Source organism: Stenella coeruleoalba, assembly GCF_951394435.1.
Source record: "Stenella coeruleoalba genome assembly, chromosome: X".
Classification (NCBI taxonomy): domain Eukaryota; kingdom Metazoa; phylum Chordata; class Mammalia; order Artiodactyla; family Delphinidae; genus Stenella; species Stenella coeruleoalba.
In genome coordinates this window covers 77,008,772-77,035,847 of record NC_137152.1, presented here as the reverse complement: position 1 = coordinate 77,035,847, position 27,076 = coordinate 77,008,772, and the positions used below count along the sequence as shown (strand labels likewise).

Below are 27,076 nucleotides of genomic sequence, written 5' to 3'. Positions count from 1 at the left end.
CTAACATGACATTGTAAATCAATTATACTTCAATTTAAAAATCCAGAATATGATGCTTCCTGATCACCTCCCTATACCCTGAGCCCAGCTACTTTTCTTTCTCTCTCCACCCTTCCTTTATTTTTCAACACAGTATTTATGACTAACACACTATTTCCTTTGCCTGTTTATCTCATTATTGCCTCTCTCCTCCCACTTCAATGTAACCTCCACGAGGCATCGGGCCTTGTCCTGTTTCTTGCTGTATCTCTAGCATCTGGAAGTGTGCCAGGATATAATAGGTGCCAAATAAATATTTGTTGAATAAGTAAATGTGGTAGCTGACATTATAAATGCTCACAGTAAAAGGACATGTACATCATAGTATCCTGCAAGGAACGTTGGCTTTGTAGTTAGCCAGACAGGGATTTCTTTCCTGGTTCTGCTATTTATTTGTTGTAAGACCTTGAACATGTTAGCCGGTTGCTCTGTGCCTCAGCTCTATTACACATTGGAATAACGATCCATATTCCTTAGTTTTATTGTAATTCTTCAGCAGTGTATTAAACTATATATTCTATGTAACAAGGATGATATTAAATGAGAAAAAGGTATTTAAAGTACCTAGTGCAAAATTAGCATGATTCCTAGCAGAAGACCCAGTACAAGTTCTAGAGAACTACTATAATGAATATATTACCTTTCCTTCTCTTCTTCCTCCCTATCTCCCTTCAGTCCTCTCGCTGAGCTATTCTTGTTCTATTTTGTGATCTGCAACACATATTTATGAAGTTGTGTTAGGGTGAGTTCTGTGAATATGGAAGAGATTTTTTTCCCTTTGTAGAAATCAAACAAGCCTTAGTCAGCTAGGTCATGCAAGCATTGTCTTTCCATCAACACAACTAACAATCTCAGATGGATAGTTGCTAACAAAGAGAATTAGAAATGACATTGTCAGAGAGAATGGGAACCTGGCAAGTATGATGTTATCTATAAACTCCTGCTTTGGAATTGCATTCAAGATCACATTCTGAGCTACATCAGATGATCCGTTTCATTATTTTAGAGTCACGCTTCATTTTTTGACCCAAATACTGTTAGCAGTTTGATCGTTCACCCTGTTCATGAGATCTGACTCTGAATGACTTTTAGCTGTTTCAGAAAATCAAATCTTCCCCTCAGAGGACCAAGGTTTGCCATCAGTGAGGATACTCACGACAGTGTCTCAAACTCTGTATCTAATCCCACTTAGTAATTCCAGAAATGTTTGTATAGTAGCATCATTGTTAAAATCAGTGGGTGACCACTTTGAAGAACAGTGCTCATTTGATTGTCTCATTTCTGTTATGTCTGTGGACAAATTGGTCTGAAAAGCCCATAGTCACACCTTGGATACACTGTTATATCATAATACTCTCAAATCTATATTTATTTTCCCAAAGCCCCTGTGGCTTTTCATCCACACACTAGCTTTATCTATATGACCAAAGCATTGCAATGAAAAGCAACAGAAATGGTATTTGCAGCCATTTTGATGGACTTAGATGAACGGCACCATTACTGTGATAGTAACCCTTATATTTAGAGATGACTTTTCAATTGCTTGATCTGTTGAATGGTTGATACAGCTGCATATAAACATAACATCATCTTTATGTAAATACTGCTCTTCCCCCAAGTGTACCCAATCCTTCTTCTCTACTCATTCTGCTCCATTTTTTATTATTATACACATTCTATTTCTCTTCTTGTCATCTTGTATTAAGTTCTATGTCCCTTATTTTCAGGGACATCTTGTATGTTGTGTGGTGAGTGAGGTAGTGGGTGATCTCAAGTGAAGACACCTCTTTTACTGAGGAATGGTGACTGGCAATAGGAGAGAAGAGAGTGTTTGACCATTTCTGCTCATTCCTTTTACTTGACAGAGGTTAATTTCTTGCTAAGTCTTTCTTCTTTTTTGTGCTGAAGTGGAAAGTTTGAATCAGAGCTATCTCTTTTACTCCAGAAGCTTATAAGCCCATATCTCTTTACCTCTATGCACAGCTTCTTGACCCCCTTTGCTCCAAAGTTTATCTTTGTTAAATACTGTAAGCAGAGACAGATTTACTTTGAAGCCAGAGAAGCTTAAGCTACAGGGCTGCTTACTTGCATTGGCCATTCCAAGATCCTGTACTTTATTATTTTTTAATTGAAGTATAGTTGACTTACAATGTTGTGTTAGTTTCAGGTGTGCAGCAAAGTGACTCGGTTATACATACATATATATCTATTTTTTTTCAGATTCTTTTCCCTTATAGGTTATAATAAAATATTGAGTATAGTTCCCCCTGTACTTCATTTTGTACTTGTAATTTGCTATTATTTTCCTTAGAGCATTCTCCCTTCAGCTGCGTAGGATTTAGGCTCTTTAAAAAACCCTGAATTCACCCTTGAAAATAATCGTCTCTTCTGTCTCTCCTACTTACTCTTTTTCTTAAATTGAAGTATAGTTATTTTACAATGTGTAAAAAGCAATATGCTGCTGAAAAGTAATATGATTCAATTATACATATACATACATTTTTTAAAAATATTCTTTTCCATTATGGTTTATCACAGGATATTACTTACTTCCTCTTGAAGATTTGCTCCAACCATTGCTTTGTTTCTGTTGCCGTTCCTTCTGTCCTTGATCTCTGTTCAGGACAAGTTGAAGGCCAAACCTTAACTGATGGTTTCTCTGAATGGCTTCTTTTACTCTATTCAGTGCGAATGAATCCTAGAGAATTGAGAAGCCTTTCAAGACACAACGATGGCTGTGGTCCTGAGAAAACATGGGAGGAATCAGACTGGAGCTCTACTAAGGTATTTACTAGTTTGACATTAGTTAACATTTCTGAGCCTCAATTCCTCACCTGCCAAATGGAAATAATAATATTTACTGTTCATATTTGCTATGAGGATTAAACCAGAAAATCTAGGTTAAAGCACTCTTACTTCAAGTGCTTGACACTACTTGGTATCAACACATTTAAATTGGACTTTCTTCTTCCCACTAGCTATCTATTTTACATTTGGTAGTATATATATGTCAATGCTACTCTCTCACTTCGTCCCAGCTTACTCTTCCCCCTCCCTGTGTCCTCAAGTCCGTTCTCTACGTCTGCATCTCTGCATCGCATGGGGAGATCAACTCGGTGCTTTGTGACTACCCAGAGCGGTGGGATAGGGAGGGTGGGAGGGAGATGCAAGAAGGAGGGGATGTGGGGATATATGTATACATATAGCTGATTCACTTTGTTATACAGCAGAAACTAACACAACATTGTAAAGCAGTTACACTCCAATAAAGATGTTAAAAAAAAAAATGGACTTCCTTTTCCTTCAGCTGCCATAGCAGAATGTAAAAGAGAAAGTTGGTTATGCAGGGAGGATATTTCCCATCTGCATTTTTAGGGAACTTTTTTGACCTCCAAGAACTAGAAAAATGCTTGTCATTAGTCTGAAAAGGCAAGTGAGACCCCAGGCAGACACAAAGGGTGAAACTGCTGCTTTGTTTGAGAGAGTGGCAGTGGCAGCTGCAAGAAATGGCAGCAGCCGCAGCATCCCTGTAAGCCACCCATCTTCAGGCTCTAGAGTCTTTTGGGCTCTGATAAGAGAGAGTACATCCTTCCCATACCCAATGTATTAAAAGTTGGTTTTCACCCCTTTCTTTTTTGCTTCCTATGTTTACAGAATAAACATTTGGTCTTTAGATGGGAGAATGAATCTCTGTTGGGGGTGGAGGGGTGGCGTAGAATATCATTTATTAAATGGATACTTTTCAGGTGTGTTTCTTAAATGATACTTAACAAAAGGCAGAGGAGAGCCAGGGAGGCTTCAGTAAGCTGTTGAGTCAGGATGTCTTGTTCTTTCTGTCTTTTCTGTCAGAGTATTTGTTCATTTTGCAAAATCTTAGCAGCATGGTTTGTAACCATATTTTGAACATTAGGATTTTGAAAGATTGTATAATTTCTTGGCTTAAAAATTAAGGAAATGAACCACCTCATTATGCCTAATAGGTAACCCTAGGCAATAGAGAAAATTTATTATACATAATACCTGGTAAGTATATTGTGCCTGTGATCTTGTTGAGAATGTTTCATTCCCAAGGTATGTGGACATTTGCCTATTATATATTTTATCTATGCAGAAAAATAATGGAAAGAACATCAGGCTGGAAGAGAGGTGTTCTAATCCTAGTTCTATATCAGTCAAGTTTGTGGCTTTTGGGTGAGTGACTTCATTTTGTGTTGTAGGTGATACATCTGCAAAGCGTGAAAGTAACTGTGTCTCTAGGTTGTGTTGAGAAGACACATGAGATCATATGTGTGCAAGTTTTGTAAGTTCAGAGGAAGATATACAGTAATAGTAACTTCTCACATTAACATGAGTGATTTAAGCATAAGGCTGAGGCCCTTGATATTTGAGAAAAAAAGAAGATGTAGAGAAATGACTGGTTAGTGTGAACTCAAAACTCTGAATCAAGATAGGTCACCACTTACCTGGACATTATTAATATAACTCTTTGTAGAAACACCTTCACAAAATTATAATTTAATATTATACCCAGTTTTTATTGAGGATATATTTTTAAAATAGCCAGTAGAAAAATTTTGCTTAAGAACATTGCCTATTAGGTCTAATGTTTCTTACATAAAGAGCTTCATGAAAAACTCCTCTAACTATTTAGTTTCAGGCAAAAGCAAAAAATAAAGAAAATCTGTATCCAGATGCATTGGTACTTTTAATCAAACAATAACCACTACATAATTCATTATATTTCTAATTTTGCCTTGACTATCGGGAAGCTCACAGTTAAATATAATGACGAATTGCAGTAATTAACCTCAGTGTGTGGTTTTCCCATATAGTTATCTTCTTTCCTCAACCTTAAAGCCATTTTGTATAGGTGCCATGCATAATAAACTAATTCAAATATGTTATTTTTGAAAATAGGCAGGTAGATAAATAATATTTCTGTATAAATCTGGTGGCTCATTTGTGACCACTATATTGGTGACTCCAGGATATTTGGTTTGATTACCATGTAGGCAATTGAATATTGCTCTATTCAAAGGCAATCTGCATTGACCCTACACGGATGACTGGCATGCAAACCTTTGGCTACAAGGAGAAACTGAGAAAGAACGGGGACCAATTAGAACTAAGCCTTTACTAATACTATAAAAATAACTAAAACCATATGCTATCAATAATAGTGTAGTATAATCAACCTTAGAAATGAACAACAGCAATATTTTATTATTCATTCACATATGGCAGGATCGTATTTTGCCCTTGTTTCCTGAGTAATAATCATGGAACATTAAGATCTGAGATTCCATTTTCCCACTGCATGCTATCATGGCATTGGAGTAGTAGGATAAAAGTAAGTTTGTGCTATGTTTAGACAAATGGGCTAGAGACAGACTATCTTTGGTCTTTCATGAACCAGAACTATCAGAATATATTAATATATTACTCTGTCCAGGTAAGCGATGACAGAGTCATTGGTAGATGCCCAGAAGACACTGATGATTTCAAAAGTAATTCTGCTGGGCTGAGAGGGCAATGGGTTTTAAAGCTCACTAAATAAGGTTTTGAATTTCTTTTTTAGATGCAGGGCAGTGAGCAGAAGGTTGGAAAAGAGGGTCTAATGAAGCCTTGTTAGAGGTTGCCATTGAGATCAATTTTGGACTAAATTTCCAAAAGAACTGAACCTCTTTCTGAATAGGGAAAGGTTACTCCAGTGGGACAAGCTCTGGCTTCCAAAACAGAGGGACTCCTTTAGACCTCAAAACTAGCATGCTCATGGACAGTCACCTGAGGCATTGCAGAAAGGCTTAATGAACCACATAGCAAGGCAAGGACGAGAAGAAGAATCTTTTTAAAACAGTTAAGAGATTAAGTCAATGCAAGCATTCTTCTTTTTGTGTTCCCGCATTTTTAGCACTATCTTACCATTAAAGAAAACCCATAGCTGGCAGTGCAGAAACTGGATAATAATCACTCATCTCCCTTGAATCTAAGCCTCATTCACCAATGATTTCCCTTCTTGAAACAGACTGCCAGGGCCAAGAGACTGGACAATACTTCTGAGAAAGAATAGGGCATGGCAGGAGATTCAGGGTGAGGAACGAGCCCACACAACCTACAGCTTTTAAGCTAAGTTGCTTACTCTTGCTCTTTTTGGGTAAGTTCTATCACAGCTATATTCTGATTGTGTGAGAGGGTGAAATCCCCAGAGTAGTAGAAGGAGATACAGTGTCTAGAGAGGGAAAAACCTTTGGGAAATAATGGCATTCTGTAGAAAGAAATTCAGGAGAGAGACTCAGTTTCCACCTTTGGGTACAGGTTGCATGTGTCTGTCCATTTATAGGCATCTAGATGAGAAGTAAGCTTTCTTCATGGAGGTGGAAATATTTACTGTAGAGAACAAGGAATAAAGGTAATATTTTTGAAATATCAACCAGGAAAGTTTATTCCTCTTCATGTTTCCTTATCTTTATGGCCCTTTCTCTTCATCACTAACCCCTCAAAAGTTATTACAAGCATAGAGAACAGAGTGAAAGTGACAACACTAGGGGTCAGAGCAAGACTTCCTGCTCCTGAGAGGAGGCAAGATTTTATAGAGGTGGAAGAGAAAGTTGGAAGGGAAAGCCTTTAAAGAGTCTGTGGTGATTTAGATCCACTACAGATTCATGTAGTTATATAAATGCATACAATTCATGCATGTCCCAATTTTAGCATTGATTTTGAATTATTAATGATTCAAATTAAGACCTATTTGCCATGAATCTTCAACTTCCTGATATTTATTAACTGTTTACATAGGGTAAAAATAAGGGAGCAATTTCAAGGGTTGTTAGATAGAAGTCAACAAGATAGAATATAGGGTTTCGATGAAATGAAATTAATAAGAATAGGTATATTTTGAGTATGGGAGAGAAAAAAGATGTGATATGTAGAGTCTATCTTCATGGAACTTATCATTTTATTCAGGATATAAAACTGAGTATATGTAACATTATTAAATCATATGTGGCTCCATATATTCTAGTGGCAGCGTGATTCAAACAATGTTCTAAATTCTCTAGGAAGCCAAAGCAAGAATGGGTCAGTGTTAATGAGGATGATTATAGTTGCTTCACACTGCATGGTCTTTGAAATCAAATACTTCTTGTATTACTCTTGGCTGTGCTACTTACTATTTGTGTGACTGTAGCCATGTTAAATAACCCCTTTGAGCCTATTTTTATCATTTGTAAGATGAAGATTGTAATAGTGCCTACTTCATTGGGTTGTTGTGAGAATTTAATAAAATAATGCATGGTAAACACCAAGCATGGTCATTGGCACATAGTAATGTTTGTTAAATATAGATATGAAGGAGAAGGTAGCATAAGAGACAGTTTTTGGAAGACTTTGATGGGTAAAAAGGATGGAGGAAGGCGTCCCATATCAAGAGGATGTATGAGCTATGTCATACAAGTAGGAATGGCTTGTTTAGGGAGCAATGACATGAATCTGTCAGAACTAGAACATTCTTTCAGGAGAATTAGATTTTAAAAGTATGTTGAGATGGTAGTAGTCACAGAAAGGGACAGTAATAAGGTTCCCTGAGATTTTAAGAAAAAGGTCAGGAAAAGCTTACCATTTGAGAATGAAACAATTTCAAATCAGCTTATATTGATGGGATTATTTATTGACTTGATCCACAGACACCATGTATTGCTAAAGAGTCTTAGAAAATACAGTAGTCTAATCAATAGCTCCCCAGTTTCTCGCTGCCTAAACAAGGTGATCAGGGAATATCTTTAGATTGAATTTGTAACTAAAGAAAGCTGCACCCTAATTAACTATATTGTTTCCTTTATGAAAGAATGGAAGTGTTGAATTCTGCATGAGCTCCCTCCAAAACTTTAGAAAAATAGTGAGAACCCATGGAAAGTTTTAGTCAGACTATAACATAATCAAATCACTGTTTTGGAAGCTGAATGGGAGTAGTAGGAAGAATGGACTGGAAGAGTAAAAATTGGAGGCAGGGAGGTAAATTTGAAGGCAATGATGCTTGATGCACCAGAGGGCAGACAGCAGAAGCAAGAAGAGCTACGGTCCTGAAGTGTGGAACAAACACCACATTCACAGAAAGATAGACAAGATGAAAAGGCAGAGGGCTATGCACCAGATGAAGGAACAAGATAAAACCCCAGAAAAACAACTAAATGAAATGGAGATAGACAATCTTCCAGAAAAAGAATTCAGAATAATGATAGTGAAGATGATCCAGGACCTCCGAAAAAGAATGGAGACAGAGATAGAGAAGATGCAAGAAATGTTTAACAAAGATCTAGGGGAATTAAAGAACAAACAAACAGAGGTGAACAATACAATAACTGAAATGAAAACTACACTAGAAGGAATCAATAACAGAGTAACTGAGGCAGAAGAACGGATGAGTGACCTGGAAGACAGAATGGTGGAATTCACTGCGGTGGAACAAAATAAATAAAAAAGAATGTAAAGAAATGAAGACAGCCTAAGAGACCTCTGGGACAGCATTAAATGCAACAACCTTCACATTATAGGGGTCCCAGAGGGGAAGAGAGAGAGAAAGGACCCAAGAAAATATTTGAAGAGATTATAGTCGAAAACTTCCCCAACATGGGAAAGGAAATAGCCACCCAGGTTCAGGAAGCGCAGAGAGTCCCATACAGGATAAACCCAAGGAGAAACACACCGAGAGACACATAGTAATCAAATTGGCAAAAATTAAAGTCAAAGAAAAATTATTGAAGGCAGCAAGGGAAAAATGACAAGTAACATACAAGGGAACTCCCATAAGGTTAACAGCTGATTTCTCAGCAGAAACTCTACAAGCCAGAAGGGAGTGGCATGATATACTCAAAGTGATGAAAGGGAAGAACCTACAACCAAGATTACTCTACCCAGCAAGAATCTCATTCAGATTCGATGGAGAAATCAAAAGCTTTATAGACAAACAAAAGCTAAGAGAATTCAGCACCACCAAACCAGTTCTATAACAAATGCTAAAGGAACTTCTCTAAGTGGGAAACACAAGAGAAGAAAAGGACCTACAAAAACAAACCCAAAACAATTAAGAAAATGGTCATAGGAACATACATATTGATAATTACCTTAAACGTGAATGGATTAAATGCTTCAACCAAAAGACACAGGCTTGCTGAATGGATACAAAAACAAAACCCACCTATATGCTGCCTACAAGAGACCCACTTCAGACCTAGGGACACATGCAGACTGAAAGTGAGGGGATGGAAAAAGATATTCCATGCAATTGGAAATCAAAAGAAAGCTGGAGTAGCAATACTCATATCAGATAAAATGACTTTAAAATAAATAATGTTACAAGAGACAAGGAAGGACACTATGTAATGATCAAGGGATCAATCCATGAAGAAGATATAACAATTATAAATATATATGCTCCCAACATAGGAGCAGCTCAATACATAAGGCAACTGCTAACAGCTATAAAAGAGGAAAAGAGGATTGGGATTGACATGTATACACTGATGTATATAAAATGGATGACTAAGAAGAAAATAAATAAACATTTTTAAAAAAAGAAGGCAATGATTCTTACAATTCATGTTAAATGGCTCAATTTGCAAATAATCTGTGACATATAATTTGTTTGGAAAAGTACCATAAAATATAACAGTAGTTTAATGACCAATTTAGAACCATAGTGATTGTATAGATCTAGGTCTAGGTAATTTGTAAAACTTAATTTTTTTCTGCCTAAGGACCACCAATTTTTTTTTTTTTGATTTTTTTTTTTGGTGAAATAAAATGAGTATGTTCATTTGAAAAATAATGTTAAAACCAATACCCAGGTACCTGCCATTCTGTTTAAGACCTAGATTGTTACCAGAACCTTAGAATCCCCTTAAGTGCCCTCTGCCCCAATTGTATCCATCTCCTGGAGGTAACCACTACCCTGATTAATACAGGTTCTCTTGATTATAATTATTGTTTATCACTTCTGTATGTCTGCATAAACAATATGTTACTTTTCCTATTTCAGTACTTTATATAAATGGAATCATACTCTTCTGTGATTTGCTTCATTATCTCATTATAATTTGTGGATTCACCAACATTAACATGTATAGCTGTAGTCCATTCCTTTTCACTGCTGTATACTATTCCATTATATGACTATACCATAATTTGGTGAACTAGTTTAACATGGTATAGATATTTGGCTATTTCAAGTATTTTTCCTATTATTGATAGTAATGCTGTACCAGCCTCAGTTTACATGCCCTGCTACTGATCTGCTAGTCCCTCCCACCCAACCTTTTCCTATGTTCATGCATCTCTAGTAACTACTCATACTATTTCTATGGTCATCAAGCCCAGGAGCTGTTATTATCACAGACTAAAATGAGCACACATGCATGGCACTAACCGGCAAAAGAGACTATTGTGTTGTGTGCCATCTGGACTAGACCATGAGGGCTCTGGCTTCTACACTGATTCCTTGGAAGAAACAGTTGACACAAAATGGCAATGGGGGAAGACAATTTCCTGCAAAGCAGTCTTTGTCCAGGATGAGTTGAGAGAGAGGAAGGAGGTATCAGATACATTGATCTCTCTTTCTCTTCCCTCCCCCCAACAGACTCTTGTAAAACAAAGTAGTTGCATAAGCCTCTTTGAAGACATTCAAAGATGGAGCCATTTATTACGTTTGACCAGCTTTTGAATATATTTACCCTCCCATCTTTCCTACCTCACTTCACTTTTTAAAAAACTTTTTATGGCTTATTTTAGATATTTTACTTTTTTTCTCCCTCCTGCTTCCCTCACTGCATTCTCCAGTAAAGTCTGAGCACGTAAACTTTTACCTCAACCCCTGTTTTTCAGGGAACCCGGTTTTACACAGCTGCAATGGGCATCTTAACACTTTTTGTTCTTTTCAAGTACATGCTCAAATAGTTTCTTCAGAATATGTACCTAGGAATAGAATCGCTAAGTTGTAGCTATAGTTGTAGCTGTAGAATTGCTGAGTTGTAGTAAATGCTCAGATTGACTAAGCAATGTCAAGCTGTTTTCCTAAGTGATTTATACCTGTGTATACTTTCAGTAGCACTGCATGAGACTTCCTGTTGCTTTACAGTCTCTCCAAAACTTGGTGTTGTCTATATTTTTAGTATTTCTAGTTTGGTGGGTATATAATGACATCTCACTTGACTTTGCTAAGCTTTTCCTTGAATATAAGTGAAGCTGAGGACTATTTCATATGTTCACAGGACATTTGTATTTCATCCTCTGTAAAATGCCTGACCATGTCTTTTGCAAATTTTCTATTGGTACGGCTGTCTTTTCTTCCTGACTGGTCAGAGTTCTTTATATATTTGTGCAGTAATCCTTTCTTGGTTATATGTCTTTCAAATATCTTCTCCTGGCTTTTTTTTTTTTTTTACCCCATATCGATTACCATTTATCCCTGTACCTTTTAATGCATGGTCTGTTTCTTCCACACTGATCTGCAATGTTTGCTCTGTCATAAATCAAGTTTCCACATATACATGGGTCTGTTCTGGACTGTCCATTTTGTTCCATTGTTCTGTATGTCCACCCTTGCTCTAATACCACATTATCTCTATTAATATAGCTTTATAGTAAGTCTTGAAAATTGGTAGGGCAAGTTACCTTGCCTTACTCTTGTACACTATCTTGTCTATTTCTGATCCTTTGCTTTGCCAAGTCACACACATACACACACACACACACACACGCACACACGCACACACAGACGCAAATAACCTGTTAGGATTTTTTCTGGAATTGCATTGGATATTTAGATCAATTTCTACTATGCTCATGAAGGTGATCAGTTTCTGAGTTTTCTTTTTTGTACTGTACTTGTCTTTTTTTGGTATCTCATAAAATGCATGGGAGAATGTTTCCTATTTTTCTATTCTCTGCAATAGTTTATGTAAGATTTGAATTGCGTGTGCCTTTAATGTACGATAGAACTCTCTTGTCAAGTCACCTGGGCCCGGATTGTTCTTTGATCAAATATTTTTAAACTACTGCTTCAATTTCTTTAATCATTCTAAGACTATTTAGATTTTCTGTTTCTCTGTGAGTTATTTTTTTTTGGTGCTTATATGCTTCTTATTCATTTCATCTGTGTCTTCAAACTTCTTGGCATAGCATTGTTTGTACTTCCCTTTTATCTGTTTCACTTCTGTTATACCTGATTCATGCCCACTTTTTCATTCCTAATATAGCACTTTTGTTCTTTTTCTTCTTGATTAATTTTGCCAAAGTTTTGTTGTCTTCTTTTAATCTTTCCTAAGAACCATCTTTTAGTCTTTCCTAAGAACCACATTTTGACATTATTTATCATCTCTATTTTATGCCTTATATTTCACTAATTCCTGATTTTAGCTTTATTTCCTTCATTTTGTTTTCTTTTGATTTATTCTGATGCTCTTTTTCTAACATCTTAAGTCGTATGCTTAGCTCATTAATTTTGAGGCTTTCTTCTCTTTAAACAGTTTTTGGATTAAGATCTACATACAGAAGACTGTAAAAGCATATACATCCAGTTTAATGAATAATTATTAAGTAACCACTCTTCAGATCAAGAAATGGAGAACTACCAACTCCATTAGTCCTCTGTACAGTCATCTTGTGTCCCTGATCATGTAACCTCTGCCCTCTACATGTAACCACTACCGTGATGAGATATAATTTGTTTATTTAAAATTTTATTACTTAAATATTCATCCCTAAATGATATAGTTTAACCTTCTCTGTTTTTGAACTTTACATTTAATGGAACAAAACATAATGTACCCTTTATAAACCTTATTTTTTTCACCTGATATTATACCTGTTAGATTCATTCTTTCACTTTCATTGCTGTAATCAATTTTGTGAATATACCACAATTTATATATCCAGTGTGCTATTATTAAACATTTGACTTATTTCCGGTTTTTGCTATCACAAATAATCCTTCTATGAATATTCTCGTACATTTTTCTTGGAGCAAGAGTTTCTCTGTATACTAGATGCAGAATTGTTCACCCATAAGATATGTGTAAGTTAGCCTTCAATAGAATATGGTAAACAGTTTATCTAAGTGTACCAGTTTACACTTTCACCAGGTACCAATTTGCAATCCTGCAAGCAGTGTACAGTATATAAGAGTTCTCGGAGCTCCATACTTGGTCTTCTCTAACTTTTTACGTGTCTCCAGTCTGGAAAGTGTATACAGGTATTTAGTTTTGCTTTATAATGAGCATTCCCTGATTGCTACTAAGATTGGGCTCATTTTTTTTTCTTCTAATATCATCATTTAAGCTGTATGTTTTATCATAGTTCTGCTTTATTTGCATCCCACTTAGTTTAATAAAATGCATTTATTGTTTTAGTTCTAAATATATTGTAATGTTCATTATAATTTCTTCTTTAACCTAGGAATTACTTCAGAATTTGTTGTTAAACTTCCATATATAGGACATCAATGTCTTACATCTCCTAATTTTGTCTTTATTTTCTCCAGCAACTACAGTGATTGGCTCTCTTTTCAGGGATTTTTTTCCCCACTGCAAAATAACAAAATTTGTAATTACTTAATAAAATTTAACAGTGTAGAGGGGGGGAAAAATACATTGATGCAGATGGTGGACAGGGCCACTGAGTACATTCTCTACGGATACTTGATTCAAATTCATGCCTCAACAAAATTACAAATTACAATCTTTTATTAAATTTAAAATAAGGGATATATCAAAGTGAGTATTAAAATCTATGAATTATATTGGCATTTACTCAACAAATTTCAATGATCTTTCATATGTATCACTTAGTTTGACTCAACCATAGTCCTGTAAGATAGGTGATATTATGCCTGTCTTATAGATGGCACAGTTCAGAGTTGTTGAGGGCCTGGATTAAGGCTGTGAGAGTGCAGGTTTCTGGATAGATATAAGGAAAATTGCAGAGGTAATATAGATGGGTCTTAGAAGCCATTTTGAAATACAATTAATATTAATTTAGATAAGTATCACAAGAAAAGGAGCAGATTTTAGATGGGAGAAAGGTGAATTTGAGGAGTGGCAAAAAAAATTCATATTTAAACTTATTCATGGAGCAGCATGAAACAATATATTTGGAGGTAAGAAGCCAAGAAATGTCTAAATTTATCTGTGGAAAGGTGATGATAGGAGCCATGTGAGAGGATGAGAGTATCTAAGGGGAGGAATGGTGACTGTGAAGAAGGGCAGAGCCTTGGGTTCTGTCTACATTTGAAGGATAAGTGGAGGAAGAAGAAAGAGCTAAAGAAACTGAACTGAATGCAAAAAAGATGTATGAGGAAAACTGGAGAGTGTAGTTTCATGATAGCCAAAGGAGGAGAATATTTGAATCAGGGAGAGGGTGTGGTTGCCTCAGCTGCTGTAGAGAGGCTGGTTATTAAGAGAGTGAAGAGTCCACAGAATTTGATGATTAGAAAATCAGTGGTGGGCTTCCCTGGTGGCACAGTGGTTAAGAATCTGCCTGCCAATGCAGGGGACACGGGTTCGAGCCCTGGTCCGGGAAGATCCCACATGCTGCAGAGCAGCTAAGCCTGTGCACCACAACTACTGAGCCTGTGCTCTAGAGCCCGTGAGCCACAACTACTGAGCCCACGTGCCACAACTACTGAAGCCCACGCACCTAGAGCCCATGCTCCACACAAGAGAAACCACCACAATGAGAAGCCCGCCCACCACAATGTAGAGTAGCCCCCGCTTACCACAACTAGAGAAAGCCCGTGCGCATCAACAAAGACCCAACACAGACAAAAATAAATAAATTAATTAATTTTTTTAAAAAAGTTACTTTCAAAAAAATAATCTGTGGTGACCTTATTGAAAAGCAGCTTCAGTAGAGTTGTGGGTCAGAGGCTAGATTGTAATCAATTTAGGAATGACTCAATGGTGAGAAATAGTAGATGATTCTTTCCTGTAGTTTGTAATGAAAAGAAGAGAGAGAAAAGGAGAGTTTAAGGGAAACACTGGCAGAGTGTAGGTTTTTGTTTTGTTTTCTTATCTTAATAGTGACATTTGAGTGTATTTTTACAAGAGAGGGGGAAGTTATCAATGTTGTAGAAAAGATTGAAAAATCAAAAAAGGGGCGATATGATAGGAAATGTGTTGGAGATGGAAAAGTTGCTGAATTTATAGTCAAGAAGTTAGTGTTTATATGCTGGCTCTGCCACTGTCCCGGTTTATGTTTATAGACAAATCATTTGGCATGTTGTGTTCCCAATTTTACTCATCTGTCCAGTCAGAATAATCACATTTACTATATATATCTTAAGGAATTGGTGTAAAAATTGAATAAATAATATTTGCAGAAGTGCAGTTAGGAATGAATATATATCATATATCTGGGTGCACAACTGTGATAAGTGGTCATTAATATTGATTTCTTTTTTCTTTGGAATAGATATTATTAGTAAGAGTGATAGTGACTGTATGGACACAGTTCCAGAGGGTGGGTTCAAAGGTACCGATGTAGTTTCTCCTTGAAAATGTGTTTAGACATAACTTCCTCCAAAACAGAAGGGAAGAGGAAGATAAAGGGAAAGTTTGAAGGAGAAACTTGAAGGATGTGATTACAGAATATTCAGGGCTTTTTAAAATTCCAAATAGGTAAAATTCAAATTCAAATGACAGATCAGTTATTTGTAAGTAGCCTGAACAAATGTGGGGATACTGCTACTTTTATATCTTATATCGCTAGCAAGAGCTTACAGAAAATTGTTTTATCTTCAGTTTTTTCTCAGGAGCTTCAATTTTTGGTCCACTCTTCATTCTGTGAGTTCTTATATCATCTATGAAACTTGTTTGGAGTTTCTCTAACAATGTTATCCAAGAAAATTTTTTTTTTTTTTTTTTTTTTTTTTTGCGGTACGCGGGCCTCTCACTGTTGTGGTCTCTCCCGTTGCGGAGCACAGGCTCCGGACGCGCAGGCGCAGCGGCCATGGCTCACGGGCCCAGCCGCTCCGCGGCATGTGGGATCTTCCCGGACCGGGGCACGAACCCGTGTCCCCTGCATCGGCAGGTGGACTCTCAACCACTGCACCACCAGGGAAGCCCCAAGAAAATATTTTATGAATACTATGTGCAAAACATTGTGCTAGGGCAGTATTTCTCAACTAAGGATAGTTCTACATACATGAACATGACTCTGGCCAACAAGGGTGTTACAAATATGGAGGGACAGTTTCAAGGGTCACAATAACTAGAATGCTGTTGGCATTTTGTGGAAGGGGGCTACAGTTATTAAATATCCTTCAGTTCATAAAACAGTCCTACACATTTGCTAGAGACTGTGGGGAACAAAACATTAAAAAACAATTTTGCTTTAAAGCAATATGTATGTAGTTTCATTGTGGATGCAAGACATACATACTAAAGATTCTGTAACAGTAGAAGATACTGCTGAAGTATGTAAAATAAGTGGGAAGGATAATGGCATTATTGATAACAGGGACCATACCCATTCCATTTTTTCCTGGCTCCTAACCTACTGCCTGGAAAATCATAGGTCTCCAATAAATATATATTGAATGAATAAGTGAATGAATGAATGAATATATGATCTAGGATTTGAGAAGAGAGGTGTCAAAGGGAATAGTGTGCTGCAGTGACAAGAGCACAGAATTGGGAATCAAGAAGGAGGCTTGGGGTTCTGGTCATTATTTGCCCACTGGCTCTGTAATTTTAAATAAATCATTAAATTTCTAAGTCTTGATTTCATCGTCTATAGACAAGACCATTGTACTAGATTATTTCTAAGAAAATTTCCAACTCTAAAATTCAGTGGTTCTATGAATTAGGGACAGTTATGTATAGGAGATGAAGTTGGAATTGGGTGTTAAAGTGTAGAGCAAAAGGAGTCAATGCTTGGAAGGGAAGGCAGTGTGAGCCTTGTCATCATAGAGTAAGTCTGAATGTTCAACATCTTCTGGAGAGGAAAGTTCTTGTTTGGAAGTAATGACTGGCAAGTTTGGGGCAATGACTGTGGTAGCCTTTGAGATTTAGGCTAACAAGGTGAATTTAATCCTGTAGATAATTGATTTGGCTTTTGCTTCACTCAGTCCAGTTTTAGAGTAGCATCATTGCTTCAGGTCCTTCTCACTGTGTTCTCCCTGCCAGATTAGCCAAAATTGGTCATAAACCCTTTGACACTACAGTTGGAACTGTTGACCTTTGTCTGTGGAACAACTTTAGCCCTGTATGTTATTCTCCTAGGCCAGAGTTACTCAAAGTATAGTCTCCTGATGATAACTTCCAAATCTCCTAGGATGTGTGTTCAAGATGCAGATTCTCAGGTCCTACACAGATAGGCTGAGCCTGAGTTTCTAAGGGGTGCTATCCAAGAATCCATATTTAAAACAAGTGAATCAGGTGAGTCTTATGTACAGAACTGGCTTCATGGGAGTGTGACCTGTGCAATCACACTGGGCCCCACACTCAGAAGGGTCCTGCACTTGGTTTAATGCTCTGCTGTTGCTCTCTTGAGATTGTTAAACATTTTGAATAAGGTGTCTGCTTTTTGATTTTGCACTGGGCTCCACAAATTCTATAGTCAGTACCACTTATGAGAAGTGCTAAAGTTTGAGAACTACGACCTTAGCTCAGTCCTTATGTATTCCCCAATTCCTTCCCATTCTCATTGGTCTTTGTCATAGTGTGCCTAGCGTGACTTTTACGAAACAGATGGGGATTATGACATCAGGCAATTATAAATGTTGAAATGGCTTTTGGTAGAAATTCAAATGACAGAAGGTATGTTTTTTTCGAAAAAAAGTTTAATAGCATTATGGTTTGTAGAAAATAAAGACTGGAGGTTGGGAGGCAATTTAGGAGATGATTGTAATAAATCATACCTGAAATGATGAGAGTTTGAAAAGGAAAGGTAGTTGGAATGGAAAGAAAGTAATGAGTTTCCAAACAAAAACAAAGGAATTCATAGCACTTGGTAATTGCCCAGAAGAGTTCCCAAGCCTTGGGGCCAGGTGAATGAAATAGGCATGTTATGAGAGGCATTTGGGTGTGGAAGGAAAAAGACATTTCATTTTTGATACATAGCATTTGGTGGCAGGTAATCCAGGTAGAAAGGCCCAGTTGGATATTACAAATTAGAGCTAACGGTTTGATGCAGAAATTAAAGCCTGAAGCATCTTCAAAAAAGAGATAACACTTGAAGCCGTGAGAGTACACCTACTGGACTGAAAAGACGTCAAAGTGTAAAGAAAGTGAAACACTAAATAGACATCTTTTGCCATCTGTAGGTAGAAGATAGGAGAAGTGCTGTAACGGGGAAAGGAAGAAGTCGACTTCTAAATTGAAGAAGTCGATGGATACTTTAGGAATCTTACATTTGTTTCAGCTCAGAGTCAGCGGAATAGACTGGACAGCCACATGCTGTTTTTGGCTTTGTGGCCCTGTGAGTCTATCACACTGCACAGGTATAATTATTATTATATGGCTGAGTAAACCCAATTCATTCAAGATGTTAATATTTCTCTGGTCATCACCAGTGATGCATAGCGACATCATTTGTCAGTATCTGTTATACTGCAGCTTGCCTTAAGAGACTGTTCAAAGGAGCAAGAAAATCCTGTGTAAAAGAGGTGATTTGTTACCTTAAATGTCAAAAGAATGCACATTGGGAATGTGGAGAATGCTACTTAAAAATAGGTTAGAATGTTGACTGGGGTAATGCAGTTGCTTTGATTATGTCATGATATTGTTCAGATTTAAAAGAATGAGTGTACTTTTTGTTAGAAGAAATAGGCTACGGGTTGTCTAATCCATTATGGTGGAGATTTTCATCGGAAGTTTGTTTTGAAATTGCTGTCACACATTTAATTGTTGGAATTCACAGAATCTCATGCTATCCCCACCCACCACCACTTCCAACAAGGTAAGTTTTTTTTTAAATAGGATCATGGATCCTGTAGACATTTTTGCATGTTAGCTTGAAAACACTGGTCATGGCAGAAAGGAAGCCAGACTTAAAAATAAAATAATCATTTTCATTTATAATTTGAGCTATGTCTGTTACACAGAGAAACAGGTAAATTACATGAAACCTTTTCTGTTATGAGAACAGATCGAGCACTTTAATAATACTTTGCAAATCTTGAAAAGAGCTCCTGACAATGATACATCATCTGTGGAAGCTGTATGAAGCAAAAAAATAATGCCTGCCTAATCCATGCCAGTATTTTGTCCCAAAGCTAAAATTAACAAAGACCATCCAACCCTCTACCATGACCAAAAAGAAGAAAGCCCTAACATGTGCTTTAATTAATGTTCAGTGTATGTAATTAGTACAATAGATGATCTACCACTTACCTTCGGAAATAAAGAAAACTCCTCTCTTAACTAGTCTGATTATAAAATGTCCCTAATATTTTTATTCTTCACAAAGACTTATTTTCAGTATAAGAAATCTAGTATGCTGAAATATGAAAAATATATTCTTTATCTAAGCAATAAAAAGCCTTTGAGAATTTATAGCTACTTTGAAAAAGCTACTGAACAGTGCACAGGGAAAAGTTCCAATTATTTTTAAGTCGTGTGAGGAAATGTATTGTTAAGTTGAAAGCAAAACTGTCAGCAGTCTCATGATGCCTCAACATAATGGGCAACCACTTGAATTAATATTTTAATTTGCCTTGTTCTTATTAGAGGACATGTGGCAGGTTTCCATCTTGGCTGTGAAATACTCTGATTTTAATTTTGGTAAAATCCTTAGCAGTCGATTCATGCTGTATTTGATGGGAGGCTAACATTCCATTATCCAACATTCCATTAACAAGGTTTCTTCAATGAATATGAGGTTTTAAAATGAAATTTGCATATCTGCCATGCAGTGATTCAACAGTCAGTCTCCTTGCTTCTTTGTTACTGTGAAACACGATGCAGATTAGTGAAAGCACTTGGTTCTACATCTTTATGGTTTCTCCACTGGTAGATATGTTTGGATAGATCCGTTATTATGCTAATTTTCTCGTGTTATCTTTGGTTGCCTGAGACCATGGGACAAGAAATTTCACAAATTTTGGAAAATAATAACATGATTCTCAGCAAGGCAGTCACAGGGACACATTCAGATGTGAAATTTGTCTTGAACTATACAAATACTTCCATGTTTGTCTAGCATCAGAATCACTGAAAGGAGGGAGAATGGAAGATGTCCACTTAATGATAATGTGTAATTTTTGCTATTTGAGTAACACTACCTTATCCTTAAATTTGAAGGCTGTAAGAGAAACTGCAAGATATTAGAGGAAAGACTAGAAGAACATCACATGGTAGAGCAGACTGATAGGGAGAAGTTAGAAGAAAGGAGGAAGTGACATTAACCTCAGAGTGGATGGATTAGTGTTTAGATTAGAGCAATGTCTGTGAAAATGTAAAACCACTGGTAAGTCCAGGAAATTCATAGAGCTAATTATAGAGGTTTCAAAGATGATTCCTGGGCAACCAGTCACCATCAGGAGTAATGCTGAGATTGATGAGGAATTTGGGGATGTTGTGGAAACATTCTGATCACAGTCTAATTTTAGGTAATAGAAGATAATTCAAGGAAAAAATCTTATGGACAATCAGAATCAAGGGAGTAAAAATGGGTGGGGAAGGTGAGATGCAGATTCACTGTATGCAGGTGAAACCGAAGCTATGAAAACAGAAACGCAGTCTGTTGGAGTGAATGTAAAGAGACTAGGTCAACCTCACCTCTTAAACTTTTTGAGGAGCTTGAGGGAAGACTAGTCTATGTGGGAGGGAGCATTACTAGAATAAGCCTTTGGGTGTGCCACTTTAGAGTTTCTTGTAGTGCCATCTGCTGTCCACAGAGAGCTCCGTACTGTGGTAACTATTGTTTTGATTACTGTACTTCATTGAAATATAGTGAGTGAAATAAAATAATGGAGTGCATTCATTCTCCAGCAACTAGGATGCAAGCGTATTATTATAAAAGGCTTGAAAGTACTCAGAAGTCCCTGACCACTTATGTAGTTAATTCAAAAACCGTGACTCTTGTTTTGCTAAGCCATCACTCTCTCTGACAAAAAATCATTGGAATAAAAGTCTATTTTCCAGGCAATGAAAATGAGCAGGGCAGTTTTCTTAATGGCTCCAGTAATAGCAGTGGACTACAGGATTTAAGCAGTCCTTTTAGAGTGAATAACTAGGAACAAAATGGATGAAACTGATGTATAAATGTGGCTTATGTACTTATATATGTTTGTGTGTATATCAACTACATTTTAATCTGTAGAAAGAGGAGCACCCTTTACAAATTGTTTATTGAATGACTGATGCAAATCTCCTAAACCACCTCCTTTTTTGCTGTTACTTAAATAAGACTATCATAAAAGAATATGTTCCAGAAAGTCATGCCCTTTAGGAACAGAATGAGTAGGTAGGATAATTTATATTTTAAATAAACGACTGTGGGGAAAGAAAACTTCCTTGGATTTCTTGTTGCTCCTGTAAAAATCTCCAGCCTTCTGACACAAAAGACATGTATATTATATAAAGATCGAGCATGTTTGCTTTCACTTCCCCTAGGAACATTTTACTGTTCATATACCATGAGAAGTAGATCTGTAGCCACTTGTGTAGCTAATTGCTCTGATTCAAGGGGGACAAATGGTTACAGTCCAAATGAAGTCCATAGGTGAAGCCCTGGGGTGCCAGAAAGCCTGGAGCTCCATATTCCTAGGCATTTCCCATGTTTTTCCCTTGAAGACATCTTTAGAACTTAAAAACTGGAAGCACCTAAGGTTTATCTGACTCTTGGAAAGATATGTTTATATTCCTAAAGATTAACGTGAGAATCTAGGCTCATTTCCATTTCAGCTCAAAAGAGCAAAAGTTTTGTGTCCACCCTCTCTTTTCATGAGGAAAGGGATGACATCTTCTTCATATAAATGGAGAAAATCCATTGTTTGCCATCATTTACCTATGAAATATCTGCTGCTTGAGTAGGAAATTTGACGTGGTTCTCATGGTATCATCCCAAGGTAAGGAGGAGGAAAATGCTTAGTATTAACTGTAAGGTAATTAATGAGAAATCTGTCTCTGATCCAGAACACCTTGTTTGAGCATTAATAAAGATGAACAGATAAAACCAACAGACTGCATGGTCAAATTGACTTTTGCAAACGGATAACACTACAGGCACAGTCTTTTGAGACTTTCCAGATTTAATATTAGGCACTGTCTTAGGTATTATAGCACCCTATGTAATTGTAGTGGTTTGTGAATAGCTCCTGTAGTGACAGAAGTTGGTGGAGCTTACTGTATACCGCAGAAAGACAGGCTTGATAGAAGCTATGGTGTAGCCTTTATCATTTTATCCACAAAATTTCTGCTAAAACAAGAAATTTAAAAATCAACTAGTTGACTGGACCGGACAACTATTCCAGAAATGCCAGAGGCCATTTTTCCCCAAATATAGAAAGATGACTGTGGATAGTTTTTTACCTCAGGTTTTAAGTTTACTTCATTAAAAATGCACTCAACCTCAGTGTCTTGAAGCTTTGTAATGTAAATGTACTTCTGTGTGTATAATAGAGTCTATCATTTACTAGTTTATATATTTATATACAACTTATAGATAATTAACACTTTACAGTTTATAAATTGCTTTGAAATTGATTAGCACTTTAAGTCCTTGTGACAGATATAGGAGGTGGGCATTGATTCCCATTTCGAAGACGGAGAAACTGAGCTAAGTGAGGTGACAAGGCTTACCAAAGTCATAGTTGGAAAGCATGGCCTGAGTCCAGGATTTCATACTCCAAGTCTTTATTTGTTTCAATCACAGAACAGCTATTTATCATTTTCTCAGAAAATTCTTAAATATTATGGTAGCTTATGGAAATATTTTTGGAAGCATTTATATATGCAGACTAAAAAATGCAATATAATTTAAGATTCTGATGAGAATGGATGGTTTTAAAAATGTTAAGCAACTCTTTTGGCACCTGAGAAAGAGTATCTTCAGAATAGGTATTACAATGAACTCCATATTAAACTCTAATTAGTACCTTCTGTTGATAGAAACCAGAAAAAAATTGACTTTAGATTTTGAGGTATTCTATTTTTCCCATTTGATCATTGTTAAAGTGAATAATTTGGCTCCTTCTCATGAAAAGTAATTTTCAATGAGAGAAGTTACAAGTTCATGGCTTTAATGAAAGGTTGTTCACTTTACCTTGTTTTTCCACATGTAGACGTAGTTTTGATGTATTTGTAGGAGGAGGTGAGCTCCACGTCCTACTATTCCACCATCTTGATTCTCCTGTTCCACTTTACCTTGCTTTTAAGTCCTATTCAGTAGTTTCCATAGCATCAAACATCATAGAATTGTTAGGATATGTAGGGGATATTGGTTGTGGCCAACCTGTCATTTGTTCGCCATTCCAAGTTTCTGACAGAACCACATTTTGTTTAGGAGTCCTCCAGACGGACATGGAGCTGAAGGATCCTCCTATACTTCCTTCCTCCCCTTTGTCCTTCACAGATGTTCCTCCAACAAATATCTTGCACATACAATTCCACCTTGCTTTCTGCTTCTCAGAGGAGCAAAATGACACAGACATGAATGTAGAAGCATGTAATCCAACTTCCTCTTGGAAGCCTTCCTAGAGCCAGGGAGAAACAAGCTCTGGGATGAAGCAGACATTTTAGGCAGCAGTGGAGAAATGGAAAGGATCTGGTTTCTTGAGGATGCCAGTAAAAGGCTGAATCAACCAACCCTGAATTTGTCTTATTTCTGAACTAAGTCTTATGCAAATTCTACTCATTTCTTTATTGTTTGAGTTTAACTAATGTTTTAGGTTACTTGCAGCCAAAATAGAGAAATTTGTAGAGTGCTTAGCACAGTGTATGAACATAGTATGGTTAAAAGAGTGAAATCTAGACCCAGGCTGCTTTGTTTCAAACTCCAGATGCACCACTTACTAGGAATCTTATCTTGGGCAGGTAATTTAACTTCACTTTCCTTATTTTAAAAATGGAGCTAATAATAGCAACTACCTCATATGGCCGTTAGAAGGAATAAATTGACATACAAAAGGCTTTGAACAGTATTAAGCACATAGAAGTATTATATAGGGGGAGACCTTCAAGATGGCAGAGGAGTAAGACGTGGCGATCACCTTCCTCCCCACAAATACATCAGAAATACATCTACACGTGGAACAACTACTACAGAACACCTACTGAATGCTGGCAGAAGACCTCAGACCTCCCAAAAGGCAAGAAACTCCCCATGTACCTGGGTAGGGCAAAAGAAAAAAGAATAAACAGAGACAAAAGAATAGGGACGGGACCTGCACCAGTGGGAGGGAGCTGTGAAGGAGGAAAAGTTTCCACACACTAGGAAGCCCCTTCGAGGGTGGAGACTGCGGGTGGCGGAGGAGGGAAGCTTCAGAGCCACGGAGGAGAACGCAGCCACAGGGGTGCGGAGGGCAAAGTGGAGAGATTCCCGCACAGAGGATCGGTGCCAACGATCACTCACCAGCCTGAGAGGCTTGTCTGCTCACCCGCCGGGGCGGGCGGGGCTGGGAGCTGAGGCTCTGGCTTCGGAGGTCAGACCCCAGGGAGACGACTGGGGTTGGCTGTGTGAACACAACCTGAAGGGGCGGGAGGGATTCCGGGAAAAAGTCTGGAACTGCCTAAGAGGCAAGAGACCATTGTTTCAGGGTGCGCGAGGAGAGAGGATTCAGAGCACCGCCTAAATGAGCTCCAGAGATGGGCTCGAGCCACAGCTATCAGCGTGGACACCAGAGACAGGCATAAATAAAATAAAATGGTCATGAAGAACCTAGGGGCAAGACGGGAATAAAGATGCAGACCTACTAGAGAATGGACTTGAGGGTACGGCGAGGGGAAGGGTAAGCTGGGACAAAGTGAGAGAGTGGCATGGACATATATACACCACCAAACGTAAAATAGATAGCTGGTGGGAAGCAACCGCATAACACAGGGAGATCAGCTCGGTGCTTTGTGACCACCTAGGGGGTGGGATAGGGAGGGTGGGAGGGAGACGCAAGAGGGAGGAGATATGGGGTATTTGTATATATATAGCTGATTCACTTTGTTATAAAGCAGAAACTAACACACCATTGTAAAACATTATACTCCAATAAAGATGTTAAAGAAATAGTATTATATAAATTTTATTAGTAGTAACAGTAGGAAGTGATCAACTAATGTTAATAGTAGTTGTTATATTTACAGTATTACTGTTGTTATTATTTCAAATATATATGATTAAGTTTCTGTGGAAAATTATAGTTTAAGGAAAGAATAATTACAATTTGGTCAGCAATAGAAATATTATCATATTTATTGCATAATTAAAACAGATATTCAGGCATACAGATTAATCGGTAAACTTTTGTTTGTTTGTTTTTGTTTTTGTGGTACGCGGGCCTCTCACCGCTGTGGCCTCTCCCCTTGCGGAGCACAGGCTCCGGACGCGCAGGCTGAGCGGCCATGGCTCACAGGCCCAGCCACTCCGCGGCATGTGGGATCCTCTCGGACTGGGGCACGAACCCGTGTCCCCTGCATCGGCAGGCGGACTCTCAACCACTGTGCCACGAGGGAAGCCCTAAACGTTTTTTACATTAACAAAATAGCAAGTCTCAGGAATAAAATGATTAAATCACTTCTATTCTGATGATAGGTTTTTACTACCACGTCAAATCAAGCAGATAATTTCAGTCTCAACTCATTTTGTTAGTCTTTCATTCAGACTGGATGATTTCTGTCTATTAACAGCAAATTCATATGGACTATACTTTCTCTAGTCCAGTTATATTTAATATTTTCTGTCAGAATCACAACAAAGGTGGATTAATAGCATTTTCTCTCCTTACTGGAGAATAATTGATTTGCAGTAGAGATTGAGAACACTACAGCCACTTCTTATTTAGCTTGAGTAGGAGTGGCTATTTCTAGAACTACTGGAAGTTCTAAGTTGTCAGTAAAAAGGTTGATGATTTCTCTAAGACAGGCCTCTTAATTTTGGATAAATACTTTTCAGGGCTATTTTTTATGATGTTATTGAATTATGTACTCCTGCCTGCTTCCCACCATTAGACAGTACAACTGCTATGACCTTACACATGGAAAAGTATCAACTCTCTGATTTTGACTGTAACCTATAATTAATTCAGTTTGAATGATGAAATCGTGTATATGAAGCTCTAGGCTAATATATTTGGATGTTTCTATGTAGTCTATAGATTTTCCCCTTTGTCAAGGTAATTTCTAGTTCATTATTGGTAAGTAATCATGAATAGTGCATATGTATAGACTTATGACTCAAAAGAATGTATAAGTGTGATTTAGTAGCAATAAAATACATTCAACTCAGTACATAACAATAAAGAATTTATAAATTAGCAACATTTAACTTCTCTTATTTGTCTTAATTAAGATAAGGGTATTTAGCCAAGAAAGTATCTGATTAGCCAAAATATGTATCAGTCAAGCTTTCCAGGGAAATGAAAGTAGGTGCTCTATCATTACATATTTTAAAAATTTAATTTGAAATAATTTCAAACTTACAGAATCACTTTAAGAATAGCACAAGGGACTCCAATTATCCTTCACACATATTCACCAGTTGTTAACATTTTGCCACTTTTCCTTAATCATACTTTCTTTTAGATAGTAGGCATAATATTATTATCTAGCAATAGTTTATATTCAAATTTTGCCAGTTGCTCCAGTAATGTCCCAATAATGTCCTTTTTGGCAATGCAGGATCACACATTCAGTTGTCATTTGACTTTAGTCTCTAATTAGAATGTTACCTCAGCCCTCTTTGTCTCTTGTGATATTGATATTTTCAAAGATTATAGGCATATGTTTTGTAGAATGTACTTCAGTTTGTATTCATCTTATGTTTCCTCATGTTTAAATTCAGGTTATGCATTTTGGGCAGGAATATCATAGAAGAAATGTTGTGTCCTTTAAGCTAC

The 27,076-nt window shown here is 37.2% G+C and overlaps 1 long non-coding RNA gene across 3 annotated transcripts in view; it reads left to right on the top strand.

Moving 5' to 3' along the window:
- Nucleotides 1-27,076, top strand: part of LOC307180738 — a 734,518-nt gene that overhangs the window by 416,388 nt on the left and 291,054 nt on the right. For all 3 annotated transcript variants that reach the window (XR_013825766.1, XR_013825767.1, XR_013825768.1), the window contains one exon: nt 2,726-2,823. This is a non-coding gene — a long non-coding RNA (uncharacterized lncRNA). The remainder of the gene's footprint in view (nt 1-2,725; nt 2,824-27,076) is intronic.